This window comes from Alosa pseudoharengus, unplaced genomic scaffold, assembly GCF_046254945.1.
Source record: "Alosa pseudoharengus isolate Yale_2024_CS ecotype anadromous, Long Island Sound unplaced genomic scaffold, YU_APseudo_1.1 YU_APseudo_1.1_scf_3, whole genome shotgun sequence".
NCBI classification, from domain to species: domain Eukaryota; kingdom Metazoa; phylum Chordata; class Actinopteri; order Clupeiformes; family Clupeidae; genus Alosa; species Alosa pseudoharengus.
In genome coordinates this window covers 46,512,942-46,540,759 of record NW_027468718.1, presented here as the reverse complement: position 1 = coordinate 46,540,759, position 27,818 = coordinate 46,512,942, and the positions used below count along the sequence as shown (strand labels likewise).

The 27,818-nt window shown below is 40.9% G+C and overlaps 3 long non-coding RNA genes across 3 annotated transcripts in view; all 3 read left to right on the top strand.

Annotated features, from left to right (window-relative positions):
- Positions 1–27,818, top strand: part of LOC143100893 (uncharacterized) — a 95,460-nt gene that overhangs the window by 56,749 nt on the left and 10,893 nt on the right. The window lies entirely within an intron of this gene.
- Positions 1,851–9,285, top strand: LOC143100892 (uncharacterized). The gene is made up of 2 exons (XR_012981964.1): positions 1,851–2,104; positions 7,038–9,285. It is a non-coding gene; the product is annotated as an uncharacterized LOC143100892 (long non-coding RNA).
- On the top strand, positions 12,797–17,417 carry LOC143100890 (uncharacterized). The gene is made up of 3 exons (XR_012981963.1): positions 12,797–12,811; positions 14,288–16,188; positions 16,421–17,417. It is a non-coding gene; the product is annotated as an uncharacterized LOC143100890 (long non-coding RNA).

Sequence of the window (27,818 nt, the reverse complement as noted above, 5' to 3'; positions counted from 1 at the left end):
GATTCCAGGCAGAGAGCAGACACTGTGATGCAGTATGCATACTGTAAGTTGAGGTGATGCAGTGAGGCTTATGGTAGAGCATGTGCCATAATTCAATAAGTGAACAGTACAAAGGTATTATTAGTGGAGGAATAGCATTACGTTGTCTAATATAAATTCCCCTCTGAATGCCAGCTAAATGAGTTTAACCCAGACATCATCTGAGTGTTCATCAACACAGTATCGGAACAGCCCAGTGTGAGTTGTAAAGGCTGGATAGGCAGATAGTGGGGCTGTTAAGCTCAACGATCTTGCTTTTTATGAAAGAAGCATGAAACTTTCAGGGTTTGCTCTTGATGACCTAAGCTTTGATTTTAGATCTGGAGGCATTCTCAGTTTGACCTCTGAGGTCAGATAGAGGTCACTGACCTCTGTAATATGTTATGACACTACAGGTAAATAGGGTAAAAAAAAATAAAAATAGATATCACCATGAAACTTTCTCAGTTGATTACTCATGTTAAACTAAAAAAAAAATGTATTGAAAGTTTTTTATATGTTAATGTTTAAATATGCAAATTAGACCTTATCTCATTAAAAATGTGCTAATTTGCATACATTTTAAAAAACAAAATCAGATTGTCTGATAAAGCCAGGCTCAAAATATTTTTTTAATTTTGTTGTCATATGAGATGGGAAAAGAATTACCGAGGGGTTTACGGACATTTACTTCTATTATCCTGTAATTCACCTGTAGCACCTATACCACTGTGATTTTTGTGAAATTTCAAGGCCCGAAATTAGAAATGGGTTTATCTTAGGATCTAAATGTGATAGAAATATAAACTAAATATGTTTTTCCATGTTTCTGGGCATGAGGAACTTATCTATAGCATTGATAGCACTCTAAGAGGTCAACATCATTACGTGCAGTGAAGATCACTGGCAAAAGATCCAATGATAGGGCAAATCCAAGTACAAAATGTATCATTTCACCAAACAATTCCATGTAAATATGGACATGACAAAAATGTAGCCCTACTTGAACTTGAGCTCCTATCAAATAGTCACAACTTGAACTCCTATTACAAATCCCCAATGTAACATTGAACAGGTAACTAGGGGTGTCACGATTCTCCAAATCCTCGATTCGATGTAATTTTCGATTTTAAAATCACGATTCGATTCGATTTTCGATTTTTAAAAATATTACTATTAATGCATTCCTTATATGTTATTTACTCTTTTTGGCCTTTTCCTTTTCTTTTTCAGGGGGCTTTTATTTTGAAACCGCTTTGAAACCGTTCCAACCGCGAGGTTGTAATGTAAACAGAACTAACATTAGGCTAAAACAGAGACGTGAACATAGTAAAATGAAACAACACAGAATGTTAATTTGATTGTTTCAGCACACTCCGAAGAGACCCAAGGTTAGTGTTCATGGAATATGTACTTATAAATGTGCATTTTAAGCCTTAAAGTAACTTTGGACTGTAATTAGACCATCTTTTCACTTGCTAAGTTGAGTAGGTGTAAAGGAATTATTATTATCATTGTATAAAACACCTGTGTAAACAGATATATAAATCACCTCTGTAAGCAAAAATATTATACTGAGTTTCAAGGACACAGAATTCGAGTTGGGACACACAGGAAAAGGCCTCCCTTCTTCGTGTGCGTCTGTGCGTGGGTTTTGAGGAAATCAAGCTGAAGGAGAGTGCCAGAAGGAGTGTCTGGCATCCTGTTTTTTGTGTGCATCTGTACAATAAAAGATAACTTTTTGGGCTGCAGGATCAGAGACTGATGGTGAGGGGTTTCAAACTTTTCACTAGCACTCTCTCCTCGTGGCGCCAAGAGTCTGTGAGCAAACCAATACTACGTGTTGTGGTTCTTGTGTCTAATATGTTGAGGTAAATTCCATGACATTACTTGGTCCTTTCGAGCCGGATCCCAAGACACCCAAGTTCCTGGGACTGATCGTCGGAAGTTGAAGACTGTGCACAGCCCGCGGTCCGGGACCGTGGAAAGCCCAGTACGGTGAATTCCGTGCTGGCCAACCGACGGCGACCAGGCCCTGGACTGGATTGACGGGATCCGAATAGCAACAGAGCAGAACCATAACAGCGTGAGTAAAAACTAGTCTGGGACTATGTTTGAAAGGGAAAGATCGCATTAAGTTGCTCTTTTCTGTATACAGTACTGTTAAAGTAGGCCTAACGATAAACTAAGTACTACAGGGGGGTTCGAGTCCCACCTGAGTTTATCGGGAGAGTACTACAGGGGGTTCGAGTCCCGCCTAAAAGTCTCTCCAAGAAAGGGAAAGTTTTGAATGTGTTTGAATGTGAGTGAATGAGGGGATTATCTGTAAGTTAAAACGAACAACAGAATCTGTGTGATCACCCAGAGAAAGCCGGGTGTTAGGTTAACACCTGACATCTAGAAGCTTGCTTTCTAGATTTGTTGTTTGCCCATTTGAGGACGACACAGTATAACCCCCTATTTGTAAAAATGGGTAATACCCAAGACAAAGAAAATGCTTTGAAAGGCGATGCCAAATTTATGTCCAAAATTCACCCAGGAATTGAAAATTGGCTAACACAATGGAAAGATAAGTTCGAATTTGAAGGGAAATTAACAGTTCCTGGCTGTTCGAAATTGTTACGCGACATAATGATGCACCACTCGAAAAAGAAAAATGGTATAAAAACACAGCACCAAAAAGAAATTGATGCAGTTAAATTGTGTTTGGAGGAGGCAAGAAAGCGCGAAAATAAAATAAAAGAACGGAAAAAAATGTACCGTAGCGTATGTAAAAGAGAAAGACAATATGCCTTACACCTCACCACCTCCTTACAACAGACCACAACCACAAGCAGCTGTGGTTAGTGCCTCCGTGTCTGCACCGTCGCCCGCGGCAGCTCCTGTAACCTTGAATCCCCCTGTCCCGACGCCAGCCAGGGGAGGGGAGGAGAAAACGCCCTAAAGACCTAGACAACTGACGCGGTCCCACGGTGAACGTTTAGAATGGGACACCAGGATGTCTGGGGACGTAAATAAAGTTTTAAAGACAGGAACTAGAGCATCCGCAAATCCAGTTCTATTAGACGCGGTAAATCTCCCACTATATCCCCGTCTCTCTCCAGGTCTTCACCTTTCGCCACAACCGCCAACTTCACATACACATCTGTATGATGATGACGTTGATGATTTTGATTATGATGACAAAACGCCAAGCTGGCCTCCACAGCCGTCTAAAATAAACGCGTTCCCAATGGTAGAATTACCTAATCCAACATTTAGACCAGGCGAACAAGAAATTGCTGACAACCGTCGAATAATGCATGTCTACAGGACATGGACCCAAGAGGACGTGAAGAAGGCAATTGAGGGAGTAGCCTCTCACAAAGCACAGATCAACGAATTCTGCGACGAAATGAAAAATATAATACTTGTGTACCACGAGGTCGAAAGGATGTTCCGCTGTAAAATGGGCTCCGATTGGAGCCGCGTGAAAGACAGTTTTGTAGCCCATACAGGTGGTACAGCATATGCCCCCGGCTCCACTGAACTAAATAAACAAGTTCAGAACTTAGAGGATAAATGTAGACTAGTGTTCAAAAAACATTGCGATTACACCAAAATATATGCCACAATACAAAAAGATAATGAGGACGTTTGGGAGTTTAGAGACACATTTGAAAAAGTGTTTAAAGCCTATAGCGGTTTAAAAACAGATACTGAAGACAATAAGAAAATCTATGAACAACAATTAAAACAAGCATTACTCCAGAGTTTCAGGTCAAAGATAAAAGGGTGGATAGAAAAACATTTTGTCACTTTTAAGACAGCAAAAACCAGAGAAAGTGATACATATTAATGCCAAACCTGTAATCTTTTTATGTGATACTGGAGCATGCAGAACTGTAATGAAAGACATAGATGGCCTGCAAAAAAACAGATCAAGCTATTCTCGTAAAATCAGCCAACAGTCATGTGCAAAAACAATATTTCAGTGAGCCTGTGGCTGTCAAGCTGACAGAAACAGGAAGCACTGTTTTCGCCCCTGTAGTCATGGCCCCTGGCTGTCCCTACAACCTGTTAGGACGAGATTTAATGGTGAAATTAAAATTAGCCATCTATCCAAATCTACAGGGGGGTATGGAGTCTAGGACATGTGATAAAATTGACATACACTTAGTCGAGGGGAAAGGTACGCCATATTACGTCTGGGCCCTAGAGCCTTCGCACCAGGACCCAGGAAAAACAATAGAGACGATAGTACAAAAGGTTAAGGAAAGAATTAACCCACTGGCTAGTCTGATACCCCCTGACGAATTAAGAATTGACCTGAGACGCAAACCTACACCTGGGCCAGACCCAGAGTATGACAAACTAGTCGATAAACTAGGACCTACTAGGGTGACTTTGACTTATTTGTGTTGGTTGGACAAAGAACCTTTTTGTCAAACAGTTCTGCCACCGCCCGCGCAGAAACTGATGAGTTGGGAACTAAAACCCCACATGCAGCTGTCCACTAGCCCAAATGAAAAACAGTCACGTCTAGACAAACATGTGAACTTTATAACACAAATACAAGATTGGAGAACTGAAACTCAAGATGTTGAAAAAAAGCCCCAACACTTGTTGGAGGCGCACCAGTCTAAATTATGTGGTGACTTTTACACCAACAGTAATACTACATGACAAAACAGAGACATGATTGATGGTTTTGACAGAGGCTGAGGATCAAGCGCTAAAAATAATTCCGTCAAGCTTATGGTCAAAAGGACCTACGGACGTGGGTCTGATTAAAGACATAGAGCCCGTGCGAATTAGAGCAAAAACAGGTTATTATCCATGCCAAAAACAATATCCCTTTAAACCTGACGCAGAAGCGGGGATAAAACCTGTGATAGCAGAAATGATTAAAGCTGGGGTTATTGTGCCATGCCCTAAGTCACCGTGTAATACGCCGATATTTCCTGTCAAGAAAGCGGCCCCATCTACTGGTTGGCGCATGGTACAAGACCTCCGAGCCGTAAACAATGCAGTAATAGCCCGCGCTCCAAATGTGCCTGATCCCCATACTCTGTTGAACCAATTAAATCCAGAAGCTAAAGTATTTTCAGTATTAGATCTGTCAAACGCGTTTTACTCAATCCCCGTCCATAAAGACAGTCAACATTGGTTCGCATTCACATTTGAAGGGAAACGTTACACATTTACACGCCTAAGCCAAGGGTATTGTGAGTCGCCTACAATATTTTCCGAAGCAATACATAACTGCTTGGCAAAGTTTATCCCGCCCTGCGGAAGTCAAATTTTGGCTTATGTTGATGATCTGCTCATAGCAGGAATTAACGAAGAAAAATGCAAAATTGATACACTGGCACTTCTACAATATTTGCACAAAACCAGACATAAAGTGAGCAAAGACAAATTGCAATTGTGGCGATCTGAAGTAAAGTATTTGGGACACACACTGACAGGTGGCAAGGATGGCAGACATGTGCATTCTAGCCGTAAAAAAGCAATATTAGAAGCACCAAAACCGATGACAAAGAAACAAATGATGTCATTTTTAGGGCTCTGTAACTATTGTCGAATGTGGGTCCCAAGCTATGCCGAAAAGACGCGCCCCTTACAAGCATTAATCTTTGACGAGCCCATGGCTGCGCACGATAAACTAAAATGGACTAAAGAGGCTGAAACTGCGTTTGAAAACATAAAACAATTAATTGCTGGGTCCACTGTTTTAGCGCTGCCTGATTACACTAAGCCGTTCACACAAATGGTCGATACAAAAAATGGTTTCATGACTTCTGTTTTGACGCAGCAGTGGGGAGCAAAAAATAGACCAGTGGCATTTTACAGTTCACGACTGGATCCGGTGGCGAGAGCAACTCCTGTGTGTGTGCAGGCTGTACTCGCCACAGCAATGGCAGTACAAGTGTCAGCTGAAGTCGTGCTTTTTCACCCACTGACTGTGAAAGTGCCACATGCTGTCTCTCTACTGCTGTTACAAACCAACATGACATTCTTATCTCCCGCAAGACACCTCTCGTGTATGACAGTGTTGTTATCACAACCACACATCACCATAGAGCGCTGCACTGTCCTAAACCCATCCACTCTGTTGCCAACAGCTGAGGACGGGGTGGAGCATAAGTGTTTGGAGATTACACAAACGAACATGAAACCTAGAGCTGATTTAACTGATCAACCGCTGAAAAAAGGTGAAATAATTTTCGTCGACGGATCAGCCGTAAAAGATAAATGTGGTGTAAATAAAGCAGCTTATGCAGTGACTACCCTAACTACAAAAATAGAGGCAAAACGTTTGCCCACTTCATACTCTGCACAAGCAGCTGAATTGACAGCCCTAACCAGAGCATGTGAGCTTTTTGCAAAAAAGGAAGTAACAATTTACACAGACAGTCAATATGCTTTTGCTGCGTCTCACATTTTTTGTGTACATTGGAAAAGACGTGGCTACAAAACCTCTACTGGAAAACCAGTAAAACATAAAGACTTACTTCTGAAATTATATGACGCTCTTCAATTACCAAAAAAGCTTGCCATTTGTAAATGTGAAGCGCATACTAACAAAACTGATACTGTTTCAAGAGGAAATGCCCTGGCAGATGAATGTGCAAAGGAAGCCACAGGCGTGTTCCTCTTGCAAACGGAAACTGACGAAATCCTACAGACACGACAGCAGCAAGCGTCTGTTAAAAAGAGGGACCTATGGAAGAAACATGGGTGCTACCTAAAAGACAATGTCTACGTCGGTCCAAGTGGCAAACCAGTATTACCTAAATATATGTATAAATGGGCAGTTATAGTGACACATGGTCATTGTGTCAACGGGAGGAGTGCTGCCACACAGCTAACTCCTTTTGAAATGTTGTATGGTAGACCATACACCATGCCTGATTTCTCTCGTAGTAAGTCCACGCCTGATGATGATGATGAAGGAGTAGTGGGACAGTTGATTAAGACTCTGTCATCTAAATGTGTAGACACGAATACTGCTCCCTCTCTCTCTCTCTCCACAGGACCCTAAAGTGAAACCAGGAGACTGGGTGTTCATCATAGAATTATACTAGCCACTCCTACCGCAGTGAAGGTACAGGGGAAGACTTCTTGGACGCATCTCGCACTGTAAGATACGGGACCTTCCAGCTGCAGAGTCAACCGCTGTGGAGAGGAAATCTGACTACAAAGGGGTCTAGAGGTATAGAATCTAGTCGTCTCAACGTCAGTGTTTTTACAGAGCCTCCACGGCTTAGTGACGATGCCTGGGGGTCACGGACCTTTGGTGTGGAGGCTGGTCCTCTGAGGGGTCATTACCCTCACCTTGCTGGGAATTGTGCTGCAAGGCCTAAGTGGAACTGCACAGACTGCTACAAGGACTGAACAATGACTTTTTCGACTTTGACAAAGGAAGCCGATACAAAAGATGGAAAAGATGGATTTTGTCTGAAGATCTGCATACCTACAACATAACACATGTGTATAATTTGAATTCATGGTATCGCTATGCTCAAATGTTAGCTGATTTGAATAATGTGTCTGACTGTTATGTATGTTCTATGATGCCAATATCTGCTTCTCATCCCCGTTTAACAGTCGCCAAAATCCCTTATAGACAGAGTGTGTGTGTAGGTGAGCGAACGTCTAACAAACAAGGCGTTTACAGCGCTTATAATTCATCCCACCTAACAATAAATGACAATGGCACTTTCACGATCAGTGAACCCTGTGCAGTGACACACCCTTTGAAGTACCTAAATTCTAACGTAACATTGACCCCTTATGCCACTGTTAGACCTAAAACAATATTCCCGCTGTGTTTCTTCAGAAATGGTTCAGTGCCTGTGGGGAGTTTGCCTCTCTACAGGTGTCGTCAGACAGCGGTTCCTATGGAAACGTGTGTGATGCAAGGTCAAAAGAAAACTATACGTTTTGATGAAGGTGGTGATATCTGTCCATGGCCCAATCCTAGAAATAAGACCAGGTGCAGGTGTTGGAGTGACTATGTTTTGCCTAGTCCTGATGGTACGACCACATTAGACGGTATCTATTGGATGTGTGGCCACAAAGTCTACCTAAATCTTCCACCCAAGTGGGTAGGAATTTGTGCTCCGGTGCGTCTGACTGACCACACTTACATTATAACTCAGGCTACCCACCACCGTTGTAGCCGCAGAGCTGTAGTAGATGTGAAACCACACGATCCTATTTGGGGAAAGGATGTCCCTGATGAGCATAAGTTGTGGTCTGCTAGTCATAAAATAAGGTTAAGTCTGTTCCCCTGGGTAGGGGTTGGAAAGTTACTGTTAAGAATGGAAACACAAGAATACAGAATTGGATTGTTTGTAAATTCATCTATCAAAGTAAATGAGAAACAAAACGTTGAAATGTCTGCTATGCGTTTAATGTTATTGCAAAATAGATTGGTGCTTGACCTAATGGCAGCTGCAGAAGGAGGTGTTTGTGCAATGCTGAATGATACATGCTGTACATACATTCCGGATGAGGCGAACAGTCATGATGTTACTGAAGCTTTGCACCAAATGAAAAATGTACAACAAGCAATGATTACTGATACGGTTAACCAAGGATGGGATCCTCTTTCATGGTTTAGGTCCGGTACCTGGCTGCAGATAATCTTGAAAATATGTGCTCCTATATTTGCTGTATTAATCTTGTTCTGTGTATTCACAACATGTGTATTACCTTGTTTTTGCCAGCTTATAACCAAGACTGTAACTGCTAATATGAATGCTTTGCTTTTGCAAGAAGAGGCATGTAGGCTCCTCGCTGAGGGCAACAGTGAAGTGTAATGATTAATTGATTAACCTCATGATCAGCAATGAAGTTGTTACAGAAAACCTGTATTGGAGATGTTACAATGGAACAGATGATTGTGAAAGTTACCAATGATAAACAGGAGGGAAATGTAAAGGAATTATTATTATCATTGTATAAAACACCTGTGTAAACAGATATATAAATCACCTCTGTAAGCAAAAATATTATACTGAGTTTCAAGGACACAGAATTCGAGTTGGGACACACAGGAAAAGGCCTCCCTTCTTCGTGTGCGTCTGTGCGTGGGTTTTGAGGAAATCAAGCTGAAGGAGAGTGCCAGAAGGAGTGTCTGGCATCCTGTTTTTTGTGTGCATCTGTACAATAAAAGATAACTTTTTGGGCTGCAGGATCAGAGACTGATGGTGAGGGGTTTCAAACTTTTCACTAGCACTCTCTCCTCGTGGCGCCAAGAGTCTGTGAGCAAACCAATACTACGTGTTGTGGTTCTTGTGTCTAATATGTTGAGGTAAATTCCATGACAGTAGGCTAAGTTAGGTTTAATTGACGTGAATGAACGAATACTTCCACACCGGTGGCTTTGATTTCGGTAGGTTGATGTGTAGGCCTATATTTTAACTGGCTGCAGCCTAAAATTAGAGGAGTGTGCTGCAGTTCAGCACGTGCATGTGTGTTTGTGCGTCTTGGCATACATGCTGGACGTGACATTGGGGGTGTGGCTGCATCGTCGATTCTACTTTTAAGTTCGAAGTTCGAGATTGAGATGTAATTTCGATCGATTTCGAAATAAAATCGAAATCGTGACACCCTTACAGGTAACATATCAGCATTCTAAAATAGTACAGTGAAAGTTGTTGTAGAGGCCTTAGCTTTTGGGGGTAAGAAAAAGGCCTACAAAACAGCTTTAGTCACTGCAGTCACCAGCACAGAGTGCTGTGCACATTAATGCTGCCTTTTTGCATTTACAGTGCCCGGTACAACCCTTTTTACAACCACAGTGCACAAGCTCATAGCATGCCTGTGATGCCTCAGGGAGTGTTGTCCAACGTAGCTGCCAGCCTGCATCTGTATCAATCCATCCCCAGTCCCCAAGGATCTTGACCTGGATAAAAAGTTGTTTCCTTGCCTCATTGGCCTCTAAGCATGCACTTGTTCTGTCAGAGTGGGAACCCTGGATCTAAGTCAAATGTAAAATTCCATGACTTTTCCTGACAAAAAAAATGAATTTCCATGACTTACTATATGTAATGAATAGTACAATATAGCAACCGATGATTTCAGAGTACCCGCATAGAGGTCAAGAATCTTTTTTAGAGCGGGAGATGAGGCATTGAATAAACACAGTTGGGCTACTTAAAGGTGCGATTTGTAGGATTGTTTACGAACGTTCTGTAGGCCAAAATCAAAACACTGGTGAACGTTCTCAAGACTACCAGACGCAAGCCTCTTCTGGGTTGCCAGATGTAATGAAGACTTAGCTAACGTTAGTTGACCTGCAGCTGCTTTAACGTTTCTCCAGCCATGACCCAGCTACACATTACGGAAACAGTGAAAACAAAAAATACCTCTCTAACCAACGTAACATATTTAGCTGAAGTTAGCGATGCAGATGAAGTTTAGCATAGGCTACCTGTTGTGGAGAAATATGGCCAGCTCTGCGTCAGACTTGATATTCTTAGTTTGACGAAGACGTCACCATTTCAGGAAGCTCCTCCGATGTCTACTTAATTTGTTTCTTGTTTTAATTTTGGAAATTTGCCTGCCTCTTGTAGGCGTTCATGACTACAACTGACAGCTGTTGACAGTTGGCCTTTGCTAATTTGGCAACCCAAATAGGAGGACGCGCCAGCCCATTATTAATACGCTATTCTAGAATTAATCGTTCAAAACATAAACGAACATTCCAAGAGATTCCGCCCCGTAACTGATTTTTTTTCATGGGTTTTACGGGGTTTCACGGGTTAGAGTAATGTTGTCAAATAAGCCATTACTTCAATTCATCGTGTTTCCTCACTCTCTGACAACATATGGTGATCATTTTTGGAATGGTTACAGTTTATTTTCCATTATTTCCTACATACTGGACCTTTAAGGAAGCCATACAGCTAATAAACAGATATACACCAATTCTGCGTGGAAATGTATTTGTATTAATGGGGTCATTCCACGTCAATTCAACCAGGGCCCACGCACTTAGATCTCAAAAAATTCTGAAAAAATTACCAGGTGTACCTATGTTACCCAGGAGACACACTGTAAAATTACTCTTATGTAAGATCAATACTTTCCAAGATACAGCCAGTTTTACAGGGGGAGGGGGGTGTCGATTTTGTTCGGCCTCTTTTTTTTGTCAAAGTTCACAAGCCCATGTATTGACGATGTCATAGACTTGTCTCCACTTTGTACTGTACCGGGGTACACGAAACTTGGTGGATAGCATAGAACCATCGTTTTTCGTTTTGATCTGTAGCCCCCCCACTAGACTGGACCCCCCGAAAGGAGGGTAGGGCAGACACAGTTTTCTGTGAATATCTCGAGAACCGTAGGGTTTAGGAGGACCATTTTATTTGTATGTTGATCTCAAGGGGCCATGTCAACCCATTCCATAACCACTCATTTCAATAGCGCCACCTAGTTAAACACAAAAAAGTAAAAACGAGGTGTTGTAATTGCAGGTATCTGTGACCTAACATAGACAAAACTGCACAAAATTGGAAGTGTAGGATCATTATGACACCCTCTGAATGCACGCCAAGTTTCGTGGAATTCCGTTCATGGGGGGCCACACAATAAATTAATTTATGTTACTATACACCAACTGGCCTGTAGGTGGCCTTAGACAGTTTTCTGTGAATATCTCGAGAACCGTAGGGCCTAGGAGGTCCACCTTTTTTTTGTATGTTGGTCTTAAGGGGGCATGTCCACCCATCCCATTACCACTTATTTCATGTATAGCACCACCTAGTTTTCATCACAATATCTCTGGCTGACATGGTCAAAACTGCACAAAATTGAAAGTGTAGGATCATTATGACACCTTCCGAATGCATGCCAAGTTTTGTGAACTTTCGTTCATTGGGGGCCTTACAATAAAATAATTTATGTGTACATTTAGTGACCATACACCAACAAGGATTCCTGGGACACTGAAAGACCGGGGTACACGAAACTTGGTGGACATGTAACCCCACATGGATAGCATGGAACCATCGTTTTTCGTTTTGATCTGTAGCCCCCCCGCTGGACTGGACCCCCCGAAAGGAGAGTAGGGCAGACACAGTTTTCTGTGAATATCTTGAGAACCGTAGGGCCTAGGATGACCAATCCTTTCCGTATGTTTGCCTCCAGGGGTCATGTTAACCCATTCCATGTGCACACATGTGCATAAACAGATACACTCGCACACACATACATTCACAGTAATCATACGTATGACACATACTCACACAGTAGACATATGTACGCATGCATGCACATGCACAAACACACAAGCACACACACACACACACCCACACACATAAACATAAACGTGTGCACGCACACATGCACACAATTCAAGAATTTCTCAGAATTATGAACAGACAAGATGGGGTTGTATAAAATCAATTTTACATGTGAAATCTATGAACTAATCATGTTTTGGTACTTGTTGTCTAGCAGATACCAGTGAGAATTGAGTGGATAATGCAATTTAGTGAGACAGTTAGAATCATATAGGCCTTTCAGCGTGATTTATTTTTGTGGAAAAAATGTGCTGGACTGGGCGGCGGTCATATTTTGTACCGCTCTACATCTAGTTTAAGATGAAGGACAACCCATATTGAGAAGTTCACTTAATTGTTTGTCCCATTGTCAAGGTCCCTGCACATTCTCTCCGCAAAAAATAAATCACGCTTGTCAATTTGTCTCCAAAACCACAGACAGCAGAGCCTGGCATGCCATGACACAATCTGCACAGTGCAAAAGCAGACAACAGGAAACACAACAGGAAACGGAGGTAATGTAGCATTTACCTAGTGCTTCTTGACTGCTCATTTTCCCACACTTTTTGAAATTGATAAAACTATATATTGCACACACATTCATTAGGACGTGCAATTTGACAGTGTACAATGTACTGTGTATTTGATAAACATGACAGTGAAGAGAGGAAGGAGTAATTCCTGCAGGAATGAACTGTGTGTGATAGATGGGGAGGTTAGATTCAAGCCTGTTTATGATACAAGAGAGATGATTTTCACGAGAGATATGTCTATGAATTTTAAAATGTTGTGTTTAAATGGAGAATTGTCTGCATGGAAATATGATGCTCATCACTAATATGTTGAATGGTTTTAGTTGAAGGGTACCAACATCACAACATTTTCTTGAATTTCCCCTGGGGATCAATAAAGTATCTATCTATCTATCTATCTATCTTTAAAATACTATACATCTGTATTGAGAGTTACTAAGCTTTTTACCTTACCATAACGTTCCCAAAATCACTTTGATAGCACTTAAACAATTGAATAAACAATTGTTAGTACCATCACTCTCAAGGCATATGTCAAGGCAACATATCCCAAGAATCTTTTGACCTTTAGCTTTGTAAAATCATTGACTAAAATGCTGCTATGCTCTTACTCCAAATGCAGTTTAACTGAGCTCAGGCATATGCTAAAATGTTGCTATGCTCTGAACGATTTATGGAAAGTATGGAATAACAATAAGTCTCTATTTTTGCATTTTTGTCGTTGGTGCAATGGTTGTGTATAGCAGTGGTTCTTAATTAGTCTGGCTTTGGGACCCACATAATTTCCCATGTTCATCAAGTCGCAACCCATATTTTTTTTAGCGTTCAAGACAACAGATATGGTGAACAACATGCTAAGACACGCAAAGTGCCTGTAGGCCTATTTGTTTGGAACATGCTGATGTTTGGCATTACATTTGTGAAGTCTTCAACTCCTGGGGCCTGTTGCACAAAAGCAGAATTAAGTTACTGACCCTGATGTCACCTTTCAAAGTACTGTAGGCTACTCGACAGGTTTGTCATTGGCAGGGGTGCTTGGTTTCCATGTGACATTTTAGTTTTGATGGTTTCATGCTCTCATGTGCCAGCAATTCACTGCACACCACACACTGGGGTTTCTGTCCCATTTTGTCCCCAATTTAAGTGAATCCATATCCTACTTCAAATATTCAGGATTGTAGCTTGTGTTTACCACTAAAATGATGTCTAACATGATCTGTCACATAGATCAACATTGTCTATGAGATCTGATAATGTAGCATTTTACATTTTTAAGTGGTTTCTTATTTTTTTAACACAAGCTCCGCGACCCACCCAGAACTGTTCCGCGACCCACTTTTGGGTCCCGACCCACCAGTTAAGAAACACTGGTGTATAAGATGGACTATACATCTGCACAACTAATATTGGACAAAACAACATGAATATATTTCTATGGATTCTTGTGGTTATTTCCAGGCCCAATATGAAGCATCTACACATTGCTAAGGATATACACTATGGCTGGAAGGTAGGGAAGCACAAAAGGTGGAGGAGGGGTAGGGGAGCATTTTTGATTCAATTTAATTGAGACATAGTAGGATTCATTTGACAATGTAAAGCACTGTACAGATTGTATATGGAAAGATTGTCGTGTATGGATTCTCAAGAGTTCAAGCTTTCAAATGGTATATAATATTACTATGCTATAGCAATATGGTGTATACAATTGATTTATAATGTTGGGGAGAGGTGAGGAGGGGGGTAAGCGTGACGTGGGTGGTATGCTGTCTCATAACAGGTAAGGAGCTTGGCGAATTGATATACAACTGTAGTGCGGCCAAAAAACCTGCATATATCTGAAGAATAATTAACATTCTAAATGGCCTATCACATTAAGAAATTCAGCCAAACAGTATTAGTTTTAAACTATGTTATGTCATCTTCTGAACATTCATGTGCTGCTTATTAAACATGTTATATTTAGGATAAAGGAAGAAACATATGTACACATTTACTACAGTTTTATTTGAGGTTTTGATTTGTCAGTAGTTAAGTAGATCATGTGTATTTACTGTAATTCAAAGTGCTTCTTCAAAATGTCATGCAAGAGTTTCAGTTGCAAAGAAGCGGCATGTGAGTAGGAAACCACAGGGCAGAGTGGGTAGGCTGAGATGAACGTGTGTGTTTCCACCATTAGGTTTCCACCAACAATGAATCTCTGAGCTGATGTATGGTTATAGTTTCCAGGTAATATTAAATAAATCTATGTCAAAATCAAAATATATAAATGTACTTTGATATTTAGGAAAAAGGAAGAAGCTACTTTGTAGCTCATAAGCCTGGTAATAGTGTTTAAGCAATCGAGAAACTAGCGAAATTCCTTTAACAAAATTGAATGCCAGTGCTTTCTATATGAGAATGTTCATAATTTCTTCTCTCAAGTTGGTAACCCATATGCACCCCCCACAGGGAGCTACACATCAGTCTGCCCCCTCCCATACCAGTGCCTCCCACACTACCCTCCAGTAGGCCCACCCATTGATGTACTGTAGGCTAGACAGTGCAGACACCTTCAAAAGAATGACAGTACTTGCATCACCTACTTGTATCACAGTACTTGCTAGGATCTACTTAAAGTGCAGATGAACAGCTAAACAAAGCCGCTGGATAGTCAAGGAGCTGCATACATCTATATTTCTCCATAAACCATAGAAGGATGTAATCAGTCTTCTTCTGAAGACTTCTGATTTTCAAGATATCAAATTTTGGATAATATTTCCTGACCTGAGAAAAAGGATTCCCAGAAACTTTGAACACAGAAACTGTGAATATTGACAATTTCTCTCGTGATTCAACTTCTCAAAATATCATTATTAGAGTTCAATTTAGAAGAAACATTATTTTTTTATCACTCATAATACACCTACATAAACATGACACACCTTGTGCATGACGTACCAGAAATCTTCTTGAGTCTGATAAAAGTGAAAAACATTTTTGTGCTCATTGCTATACTCTACTTGGTCAAGAGTTTATTTGAACTGGACTTTGTATGCTCATGTGAACCTGAAATAGCAAAGCATGAAGTTGGATTTATACTCTTGCCTATCCTCATAATATGTCTAGTCGTTTATCTTTTTGAATCTAATATTCAAAATGTAACTAAATGTCAATTTTGCAATGTGTTGCTATACATAATTAGTATCGCCTGCACTGCAACGTCATTCTGGTTCAGCGCTGTCCTCTTAGAGGGAGATTGGTGGTTGTGTGTTTTCACAAAGAATGTGACTGAACACCAGAGGATTTCCTGCAAGGATCCACGTAACTTCACCACAGAGGAGAAAATGATTAATGCACTCTATAAAAATGATTCATTTGTAAGTACCAATTCATCAGCTCTAGTTGTTTGTAGTTATTCACCTTATTTGGTTCACAAAAATCTCAATCAACTATAAGACATTGCTTTATACAACATTGAGGAATCAGTTTTCTTTTAATGATAACTTTGATTTAGCCATAATTCACCCTAATGTGGGCATATACTGTAAACAGAGGCTATTAGCGTGGTCTCTATGTTTTGAATGACATTTTTTTTTCTCTTTTACACAGTTCTGGGGGTTGGTTGTCATCACAGCATCATTACTTCTGTGGTGTTTCATTCCTCGACTTGCTCGGTGCTGCAATAAAAAATGCTTCCCGCCCTTCTATGCAAAGTTTTATGAGGATTCACTACGGGAGGCAGTAGAGAAACATCTTAAAGAGGAGTTAACCAAAATAGCTGAAGAAAGCGCAAAGCGGTTATGTCTGATCCCCCTTGAAATGATAAGAGGTGACCCAAGACTAATATTCAGAGACGGACAAAACCATGAAGATGAAATTGAAGAGGCTTGGAGGACAATCTCTTCACCAGATCTGTATGCACAGGCTGTGGCAGCAGGGGAGATTCCTGAAGCAGCTCCAGCTGGAAGAGGAGAAAGAAAAGAGAGAGGCAGAAGACGCACAGCAGGAGAGGAGGAGAGGAGGAGAGCAGGAGAGGAGGAGAGGCTGCTTCAGTGATGTAGATTGAAGATGAAAGTGGTCTACCACCCTACTGAAAAAGAGAGCCCATCATAATTAGATGTTCTTGTATCTGACACAACTCCTCTTATTGCTGTGGTGGTCAACCCTGTACTTGACAGAAAGTAGAGATACAAAGATAAAATATTAGTCCAGTAAGTGTAACAGTATGTAGTAAAAACAAACAAAATGTTTTTTTTTTCTTTATTTAGTGAAAAGTACCCAAACTTTTCTTTGATGACACGTTTGCACACTCTTGACATTCTCTCAGCCAGCCTCAGGAAGTCAGCTGGAGTTTTTTCAAGTTCAGCTTCTGTAAACTGTTTTTCTTTTACTCATGCTACATAATTCAAAAGCTTTCCTTGTGACTCATTAAACTGATATGATATTGCCAATAATGCAAAAAGGTCAAACAGTGGCTATATTTTTAACATCTAAATATGGATCATATAAATATTTTATTCATGGTCATCATTTTGTGTGTATCATTTCGCTCTCTCTCTGTATGTTCAGCTTAACAATAAATATCTCTCAAAGTATTCTCAGTTAATTCCTGTTCTCCTCCTTTGTTTATTGATTGAGTCATTATATGAAAAGTGTTGAACCAGTTGTCAAATGTAATATGTAATTTAGCATTTATATTACTTTTTTGAAAGTGTTCCTGTACTGTAAAATACTCTGATCTTTTTTCCTGTATGATTTATATGATCTCTCAATCTCTGGATCTGAAACTAAGTATTTTGAGCAAAATGCTTTTGCAGGTAATTCAGTTTGCAAAATTATTGCTAGGTCCATCTTCTCTGGCTGTTGTAACAAGTAAATGTCCCCGGTGTGGGATCAAATAAAGTCTTATCTTATCTTATCTTATATTACTAATCACTATTGCTGTTGACTAAAATAGGAAAGTGGTTCTGTTATGAGGCTGAATCTATGCATGGTGAAATGTGCAAACCAAAAGATCTACCGGTATTTCTTACCCCTGCTACACCAACCTCCAGAGGTGCAGTGCAGAGACACAAAGACTTGAGTGATACCCAGAGACGGACTTTCCTCCAAATATGCTACTACTATTCGCGCACACAGACACAGTCTATCATGATACAGTCTCACAAAATTACTATGCCAGTCAATGTATCACATTCAAAATCACTCAGTCAGATTTGACAAAAATGATCATTATTGATTAATGATTATTATTTTGCCTCATGCCTTCATTCATATATGTACTTTAAACCAACGCGCAAAGACAAAACAACTGAAGCGTTATTACCACCAATAGTGTTTCTCCACAATTACTGAGTTAATTGTGTTATGCCAACCTTTTTTCTTTTTTATGTTCTTTTTTGTCAGGCTAGAAAATAGCATCATTCAACACTATATTTTGGCCCAGATGTCAAACAGTTTAGTTTACAGAGCCATACAAACAGAAAAAAAGACATAGGGCTGTATTTTGGGTCACCAGCGCATGACGTAATACTCGTTATTCACCCGCGGAAAGTTGAATTCTACGGAGCCCTCCGGGTGACATGGGGGAAAAAAAACATGGGTTAGAAAAAAAAAAAAAAAGTAGTGGGGAAAAAAAAACATGAGGAAGAAAAAAAAAACGATGCACTTTTGCGGGATCTCATTGCGGGATCTCGCAAAGTTTTGCGGGATTTCGCAAAACTTTGCGAGATCTCGCAAAACTTTTTTTCTACTTTTGGAACTTGCTGGGCTTCCTACTTGACCCCAATAGGCCCACAAACCACTACCGCCAGATGGCAATCGTATCATGATACTATGATTGCTCTATCACTGTTGCGTGTTGTGGGTTTTCTGGACACATTACATAGCTATGACAAGGGAGGGAGAGGGAGACACCTGCGTGCAGACACGCACACACAGCAGGCTACAATAAATTGCCTAACAGACAGCAGCCTAATTTCAGCCTAGTTTTTTTTTTCTTCTTCATGTTTTTTTTCCCCACTACTTTTTTTTTTTTCTAACCCATGTTTTTTTTCCCCATGTCACCCGGAGGGCTCCGTAGAATTCGGTATTTTGCACGTTTATTTTTTTAAGCATTGCGCCCAGGGGTGTGGCAATTAACAACCTAGGGAGGGGACTCGTGCATTGTCTAAAAATCGCTATCATACACCACCTAAACCTGGTCAGAAGTCAATGGCGAGTTGTTCATATGCTATTTTAAGAGCGCATGTCAACAGTCATATTGGCAGGTGCACGCACCATCATTCTATCATTCATGAACGCTCACCAGCGCACGTCAATGCAAAGCATTAAATTGCACGATTACAATGGGAAACATAATTAGAATAAAGATATTACAAAATACTGTACATCTCATGATGAGTAGTTATTCACCATTTGCAAATTGGTAATGACGGTTAAAAGTGATTAGGGGAGAGGCGAGAGACACATATGGAGAACAGCTGAAGACGCACTGTCACGAGATATAAGCAACTCCTCTGCAGGATAAATGTTGTTTTATTCAGTCATTTGAGCAACATTAGGGTAAGTGTTGCTTTTTCCAGCCTATGTTTTCGATGGTAACCCATTGTCAGTCAATAGTGAAAGTAACTGCATGTAACTGTCTTGTCGTTGACTGACTCCTTGGTGAAGTTAGTTTCACTTTGCCAATGAGTTCAAATAATAGACGAGTGCAAATGCGTGAAGGCTATGCTAGGTTTTAGTAAAGCGTGGTTTAAGAATGACTATTCCATATGGTCTCGCAAGCAGCCTCCTTCAAATGCGCCGTTGAATGCCAAAATACCGATGCATTTATTTGACATATCGCACGTTGCGCCGTTAAAGGGAATGACAGATGTCATTCTCATTGGTTTAAAATGATGTTACGCCCCAAACACACCCATATGACTGATTAAAAGACCTAGGAACACCTTGTTACGCCATGCGCTCCAACGAAACCCCTCCCAATGTGAACTGGACATCCTACTAAATTTGAATAGACTTTTGACGAGTGACGATGCACTTTAGAATGTCATGATAGGGCCCATAATCCTGGCCACAATCAGTGATAAACTCCTCTTTCACCTACAGTTTAAACTCTACCTACCACCACACTAATGTGTGTGTGTGTATGTTATCTGGGATGATACAATATGACTGTAGCATGGGAGAGACCAGTGACCCCACCCGGTCTTGAACCCAGGTCCCCGGGGCATTAAACCTGCAGCTTGACCGCAACGGCAAAGAGCCAGGCCCGTTGCTATGGCAGTCAGAGCGCATACTCAACTGTAGTGACCCCAGAGAGCCAGGCCCGCTGGTATGGCAGTCAGAGCGCATACTCAACTGTAGTGACGGTACTCCGTCACACTGCCCTCCTCTTCAGGAAGCTAACCCATGTGCTTCTTGCACACTAGCGTCCTTCACGCAACCACCAGCCGTACCTCTCCCATCCTAGGGTGCTCCACACACATGCTTCACCCATCTCTGGGCTCTCTCACCGGGGTCAACCTATCCTGGGGGTCCCTTATACGACTCACACATTGGGCAAGCTTCTGATGACCTCACGGCAAGCCATCCCACTTCTGACACCATATGTAGCGAAAGGAGAGAGCAGTGACCCCACACAGTCTTGAACCCAGGTCTCCGGGGCACTAAACCTGCAGCTTGACTGCAACGCCAAAGAGCCAGGCCAGTTGGTATGGCTGTCAGAGTGCAACTGTAGTGATGGTACTCAGTCACAATGACACTTCCCTAAACCCATGGAGCATGAGGAGGACACACACACACACACACACCCTGACACTGTCCACAGTGGTTGGCACCCAGTATTTTGGGAACAAAAAGTCCCAAAATCCCACTTCTTCCTAGCACCACAACCACACAAAAAAAATCCTCTTGAACTTTGAGTGTCCCTCCAGATGATCTGTACATTGCCCATTATGTACCAGTTCCTCATTCCAATCATTCCTCTCATTGTGTGTTTACGTTGATATTTAAAATGATTAGCAGACACTTTTGTTCATGTTTACGTTGATATTTCAAATGATTAGCAGACACTTTTGTCCAAAAATGTTGTCCTGACTCTTCAGTATTCCCAGAGAAACTCCATCCATACAGTGTTTCGTTTTTGTTTGATGCCCCCACTTTGTTTACAGTTTGTTCAGTGCCTGGGCTGCCTACTAGAGATGCGCGGTTCGCGGTTACAGCCGCGGACTCCGCGGTTAAACCGCGGATCGGGCGGATGACGTGAAGAAATATAATATTTTAATTAAATTTGGGCGGGTGGCGGTTGAACCAATCAAATGAAAAAAATATAGCCTATACATTGTTAAATTGTGTTACCTACATCCGAAAAAAACGAGCACACTTTGAAATAGTCAAATTTTCATCAGGCAGTTTGGCCTAGTTGCTTCTATGCATGCTGCTTTGTTTATCTATCAGAGACGGTGTTGCGGAATTGGTGTATTCCGATGTTTCACTGAGCAACCCCTCACACACGCACACACACACACACACACACACACACACACTAAAGGTAACAAAGTTTAAATTAAGTAGCCTATCGTAGCCTACCAGCATGTTTTTCTCTCCAGTGTGCAATAATAAAGTAGAATAGGCTACAGTGCAAGTTGACCGATGATTCATCTCCCATGTCGCGTCTCGTTGCAGAGCCTTGGTAGGCCACTAAGCAAATCTGCAACCTATGAGCCCAGCTGCCAGTATTGGAGGAGGCCTAAACATCTCGTAGATGAGACTGACTGGGTTATTTTGTTTCGATATTATATATAAAACACATAGTCATTTTAGCCTACCATTCAGGGAATAGGCATTTAAAAGGGAGACAGATTATGGTGTGATATGACTCAGAACTGACATCGGGCAATGGCAGTGCTAGATGTTCAGAACGTAAGAGCTAAAACTTCTACAAGCTCAGTAACATCCACAGCGGAAAAAAGAAGGTAAGAAAAATAGTCGGAAAACTTAGATGTGTAAGGCAAGCAAGCAAGTTGTTACTAAAAATGTAAACATGCACGTTGCACTGCTGTGCGGTGGGTTACAGTGCGTAAAGTAGCCTATAATGTGAATGACTTGTTATTTTATTAAGGATTTCTTTCTTTTTGCAAAAAATAAAGTACAATAGGCATTAATTAGTAGGCTAAATAGCAGCATGTTGAAATGATGTGCTAAATTGCGTTTTTTATTACAATGATACAATTGTAGGCTGCAGGCTGCGTTTTATTTGGAGACTTTTGCAGACTGAGTTTGCTGCTGATATTCTGGGGATAGGCTACAACATAGCCAATGTAGGACTTTAGCCTTTTAATATATTTGCTGCATTGGATCAGTCTTTCTAGAACAGGCAAGAGCTTTCTAGCCTCACGTCAGCAGCACCGCATCACCCATATACATTAAAACAACCAGCGGATGGCGGGCGGGTGCGGATTTGAAAATTGGTCAAAAAACGTTGGTGCGGATGGATGGCGGATGGATGATAAGTTTTGCTATGCGGTTACGGTTGAAATAATAGCCCATCCGCGCATCTCTACTGCCTACAGAGGTTTTTTTTTTTTGTGTACTCATGGACTGGGCAGTTAGCAGATCGTGAAGAGATGATTGCTGAATGTGAAAAAAAAATGTACAGGCTTGAAATTGCATAAGATCGATTCAGTAACAAGCAATACTTTGCTCAACTGGAGGAGAACACATGACTATTGAGAGTATATGTTAACACTTATTTTTTAATAAGTTATTTATTAACATTTTTAGGGTAGTGACAATGACTTATCAGCAAGGTATGTTAAAACTTCTTATGAGAACTCATTTGTCATTTCTCATCTTAACTTATTGTTAGATTATCTTAGCCTGATAAAATCAGACTATGAGTCATACTGCCATTGGGCACTGGCACCTTAATGCAGGGGCTTACCTGGGCTTCGGCCCAGGGGCCTCGACCAATGAGAGGCCTCCTAATAATAATAATGATAATCAATAATATTAAACGGCCGTGTCCGTATTCGCGGCGTCAGTCATGAGCTAGCCTAATTGAGCACATCGCACTGCTCTACAATGACATCCATGCAGAGGCCCCCTTTGTCATCTCTTCTAAAGTGTAACAAAATGTAACAAAACTTAATAAATTCCAATGGGTGTGTAGAGGAGCTAGAGGAGAGGCTGAAACTGAATGACAAACTTACAAACTCTGGAGATAACGTGGGTTGGATTGAAGCAACGATAAACGAATGACGTGGATTCCTGTAACTGTCCATGAAAACAGAAGGCATAGCAGGTAAATATCGTAGCAAATAGCCTGGCAAATTTCACTTGTCTCACTGGAGTGAACGCAGAACATGGGCTGTTGCGCAAAGAAATGAATTAGTGATCTGCATACCTTCACCAAAAGCTAAGTTTGTGCTAACCCATTCGCACAAATAATAGCCTATGTTATGTTTTCTCCATTGTTAACGTGAGATATGTCTCCATGTAGGGTAGTATAGTGATAATGCATAAGGTAGCCAATGTTCACATCACATGAGCCAGCTGCTTGTTCTGTAGGCTAAAAGTATTTATGTCCCTCCCAAGCTGCGTTAAAATGGTGTGTTAAGTGGACAGAGTTTCAAAAAACCTCCTGGGGAACACCCCGACACGACAAACACATGCACTTTTGAAAAGCTTGAAACGTCCATATGTGTAGCCTAACGCATCTTTTAACTTAGCCAGCCAGTGTTGTAAGAGTTCAACGCTTGTTTTCGTGGAGTAGGCTTAGGCTAGCCTTTTTGATAAGCGATGTCAGGGGTAGGCTGACGTGATTAAGGAGGGCTTTCTGTTCCTGTTTATGTAAATGTTTTACATAGGCTCAATAATGATAGGCTACACTGCATGTTATAGGCTATATTAACCAAAAGCGCACGTTAAATAGACGGGTCAGATCACGGGCCGGGTATCATTTAATCATAATTCATTTTTGCGGTTTGGGGGGGGGGGGGGGGGGGGGCTTCAAAACATATAGCCCAGGGGCCTCAGGTGGTATTAAGGCGCCCCTGCCATTGGGATGTGATTATACAATACAGGGGTTCTTTTTCTCCACAAATGCCTTCTTCTTCACAAATGCCTTAACATTGTTTTTGTTTTCTGGTTATTGCGTTGTCAATATCTTGTACAACAGACGTGATAGCGAAATCTAAATGTCTACATTTTAGCAACAGCGTTTTTGTGAGGAAGAATTTTTATTTATTTATTAATTATATTTATTTTAAAATAAAATATCAAATACCCTAGTTTTAACGGTATCAAAATAAACTACAAAATACATAGTTACACCATGTATCAAAACAAAATATTGAATATGTATTTTTGAAAGTACTAAACATACTCCTTAAAAGGAGCATGATATCACTTTGCAAACCTTCCATATCTATCTATTTAATTTATTATGACCGCCGTGCTGCGAAGCGGCGGTCATATAGGTTTAGTCAGATTTTTCTTTTTTTTTTCTTTTTCGCATGTCCAAATTTCCGTCAATGATTCCCGGGACACTGAAAGACCGGGGTAGACGAAACTTGGTGGGCATGTAACCCCATATGGATAGCATGGAACCATCATTTTTCGTTTTGATCTGTTGCACCCCCCGAAAGGAGGGTAGGGCAGACACAGTTTTCTGTGAATATCTCGAGAACCGTAAGATTTAGGAGGACCTTTTTTTTTTTGCATGTTGATCTCAAGGGGCCATGTCAACCCATTCCATAACCACTCATTTCATGTATAGCGCCACCTAGTTAAACATAAAAAAGTAAAAATGAGGTGTTGTAATCGCAGGTATCTATGACCTAACATAGTCAAAACTGCACGGAATTGGAAGTGTAGGATCATTATGACACCCTCTGAATGCACGCCAAGTTTCGTGGAATTCCGTTCATGGGGGGCCACACAATAAATTCATTTATGTTACTATACACCAACTGGCCTGTAGGTGGCCGGAGACAGTTTTCTGTGAATATCTCGAGAACCGTATGGCCTAGGAGGTCCACCTTTTTTTTGTTTGTTGGTCTTAAGGGGGCATGTCAACCCATCCCATTACCACTTATTTCATGTATAGCGCCACCTAGTTAAAAATTAAAAAGCAAAAAATTAGGTGTTTTCATCACAATATCTCTGGCTGACATGGTCAAAACTGCACGAAATTGAAAGTGTAGGATCATTATGACACTCTCCGAATGCATGCCAAGTTTTGTGAACTTTCGTTCATGGGGGGCCTTACAATAAAATAATTTATGTGTACATTTAGTGACCGTACACCAACAAAGATTCCCGGGACACTGAAAGACCGGGGTACACGAAACTTGGTGGGCATGTAACCCCACATGTATAGCATGGAACCGTCGTTTTTCGCTTTGATCTGTAGCCCCGCCACTGTACTGGACCCCCCGAAAGGAGGGTAGGGCAGACACAGTTTTCTGTGAATATCTTGAGAACCGTAGGGCCTAGGATGACCATTTTTTTCCGTATGTTTGCCTCCAGGGGTCATGTTAACCCATTCCATGTGCACACATGTGCATAAACAGATACACACGCACACACATACATTCACAGTAATCATACATATGACACATACTCACACAGTAGACATATGTACGCATGCATGCACATGCACAAACACACATACGCAGGCAAACACACAAGCACGCACACACACACACACACACACACACACATAAACATGAACGTGTACACGCACACATGCACACAATTCAAGAATTTCTCAGAATTATGAACAGGCAAGATGATTTATTTTTGTGGAAAAAATGTGCTGGACTGGGCGGCGGTCATATTTTGTACCGCTCTGTGGTACATCTAGTTTAATCATCAGTACACTGACTCTGTTGATAAAGTGGACAGTGTTTGAGAGCAATAACATTTCTCTGCCTACAAGGCATGCCATAACCTGCAAACAGTCAATAGATCAACTATGCTGCCCTGCCTGTTACATCTTATAGCCTAAACACTGTATCAGAGATGCACTCAAAAAGTCACAACTGAACTTGTCAAGCAGTACAAAGTGGAGACAAGTCTATGACATCGTCAATACATGCCCAGATTGAGTAATGTTTCAGGATAACCACATAACCAAATTTGCTTGTTTCTAAAACAAATTTGCTTAAATTGCTTGTTCCATGCTTTCCAATTGGATTATTAAAATTCTCAGAAAACTTGAGGTTGATGTGTAAGCAAACTAATCATGGGATGGGTTTAGATCTAAACTTTACCAAAATGTAGGATGATCTTCCCTCTATTTTTTGTTTATAAGGCATTACTGGGAAAGCTTCCTTTTTACGTAACTTCTCTTCTGAACACAAAATCAATCACAATTCCTTTCTGGCGATGATTAAATACATTTATCAGAAATACTGCCTATCCCTGGCTGTTTACTGCAGCAACTCAAGCTAGGTATTATCGATTTGTCTGTGCTTTTGTTTTGTGTTTATGTCAATTTTGTCCAATTTGACCGTTTTTTGCTAGGTTGCCCACCCACAAATTCTACCAGCCCACCCAAAAGTAGAACTGGCCCTAAATACCTCATGTAAATGCGCCATGGCAGAAAACAAGTTATCAAGTCAACAGTCTGACCTCCTGTAAATGCGCCATGGCAGAAAACAAGTTATCAAGTCAACAGTCAGGTGCACAGTAATGACAGTGGTGATATCAAAATGCTAAGGAGCAGACAACTCTAAGTCCTTCAAAATGTAAAAAATAGGGGCTGTTATATGAAAATAAAATAAAATCAAAAACATAAGGGCTGTTATATGAAAATAAAATAAAATCAAAAACACTTACCACAATAATGTTGGATGTTGCTGGAGTTGTTTGGGAATTGTTGCTAGGGCTGCTTACATCCTGTGACATTGTCTTCAGCTGTGCTTAAAATGCGCCTTTCGCTATAGACCAGATTTTACTTGGTGAGTGGCGTAATGATTTTTAGAGGGTGTAGATAGTGATTTTTGGATCAAGTGCCCGACCACACTTAACATCATTAATTGCCATACCCCAGACGCAAGGTTTAATAAAAGTGGAGCACATGGCGAAAAATTCATCATTGATTGGGCGTAAGATATGAATAAGACTTGCATTGCACTTTGCAGCACGTTGCGCTGGGTGCACGATAGGGCCCTTAGTGTCAAAACTGGGCCCTAAGGCTTAATACAGGTGAACAGGGCTTAATACAGGTGAACAGGCACAAGCGTGTTTCTATAGGAATTTTGCCATGTTGGCTGACACTTGTAATGACAATCTGCTTGTTTTAGCAAAATAAGCGGTTTTGCTTCTAAAAGAAGAACAAAATGTTATCATCTTGTATCCTAACTATCCTATAATTTGCACCATGGCTATTGCCCTCTCTCAGTGGAACCATGATAGGACATAGGGTGTAATCTTGATAATTCTGTGCTTGTTGTCCTACACTGAGATATTGATCATGGGGAACATACCAAACACAGAAATAGTTTACCGTATTTTCTGGACTAAGTCGCACTTTTTTTCATAGTTTGGCTGGCACTGCGACTTATAGTCAGGTGCGACTTATATATGAAAAAATATATAATTGAACATGTTCTTAAATGTTAATTCATATTAACTGACATGAACCCTACATGAAACATTACTGTCTAGCCACGAGAGAGCGCTCTCAAATGCACAAGTTCTGTGCACTTTCAGTCAGAGATTAGTGGTAGCCCCTATGCCTGAAGCACATGTGCATACCTAAATCCTCAAATTATGGGGGATTCTGACAAATAAAGGCCAGTAATAATTTTGTTTCAATTGAACTCATAAAAGAGCTCATCTTAATATGTTATATTGTTGGTTGGTTTAATATTGTTGCCAATGAAAAGTCATTGTCTTACACCACGAGCCTCCAACACATTGCTCTCAAGCTACCAGTTGCATGCCGCCCCCTTCTGAGCTTGCCAGAGGCTGAAGCAGTAATCTACATTTAAAC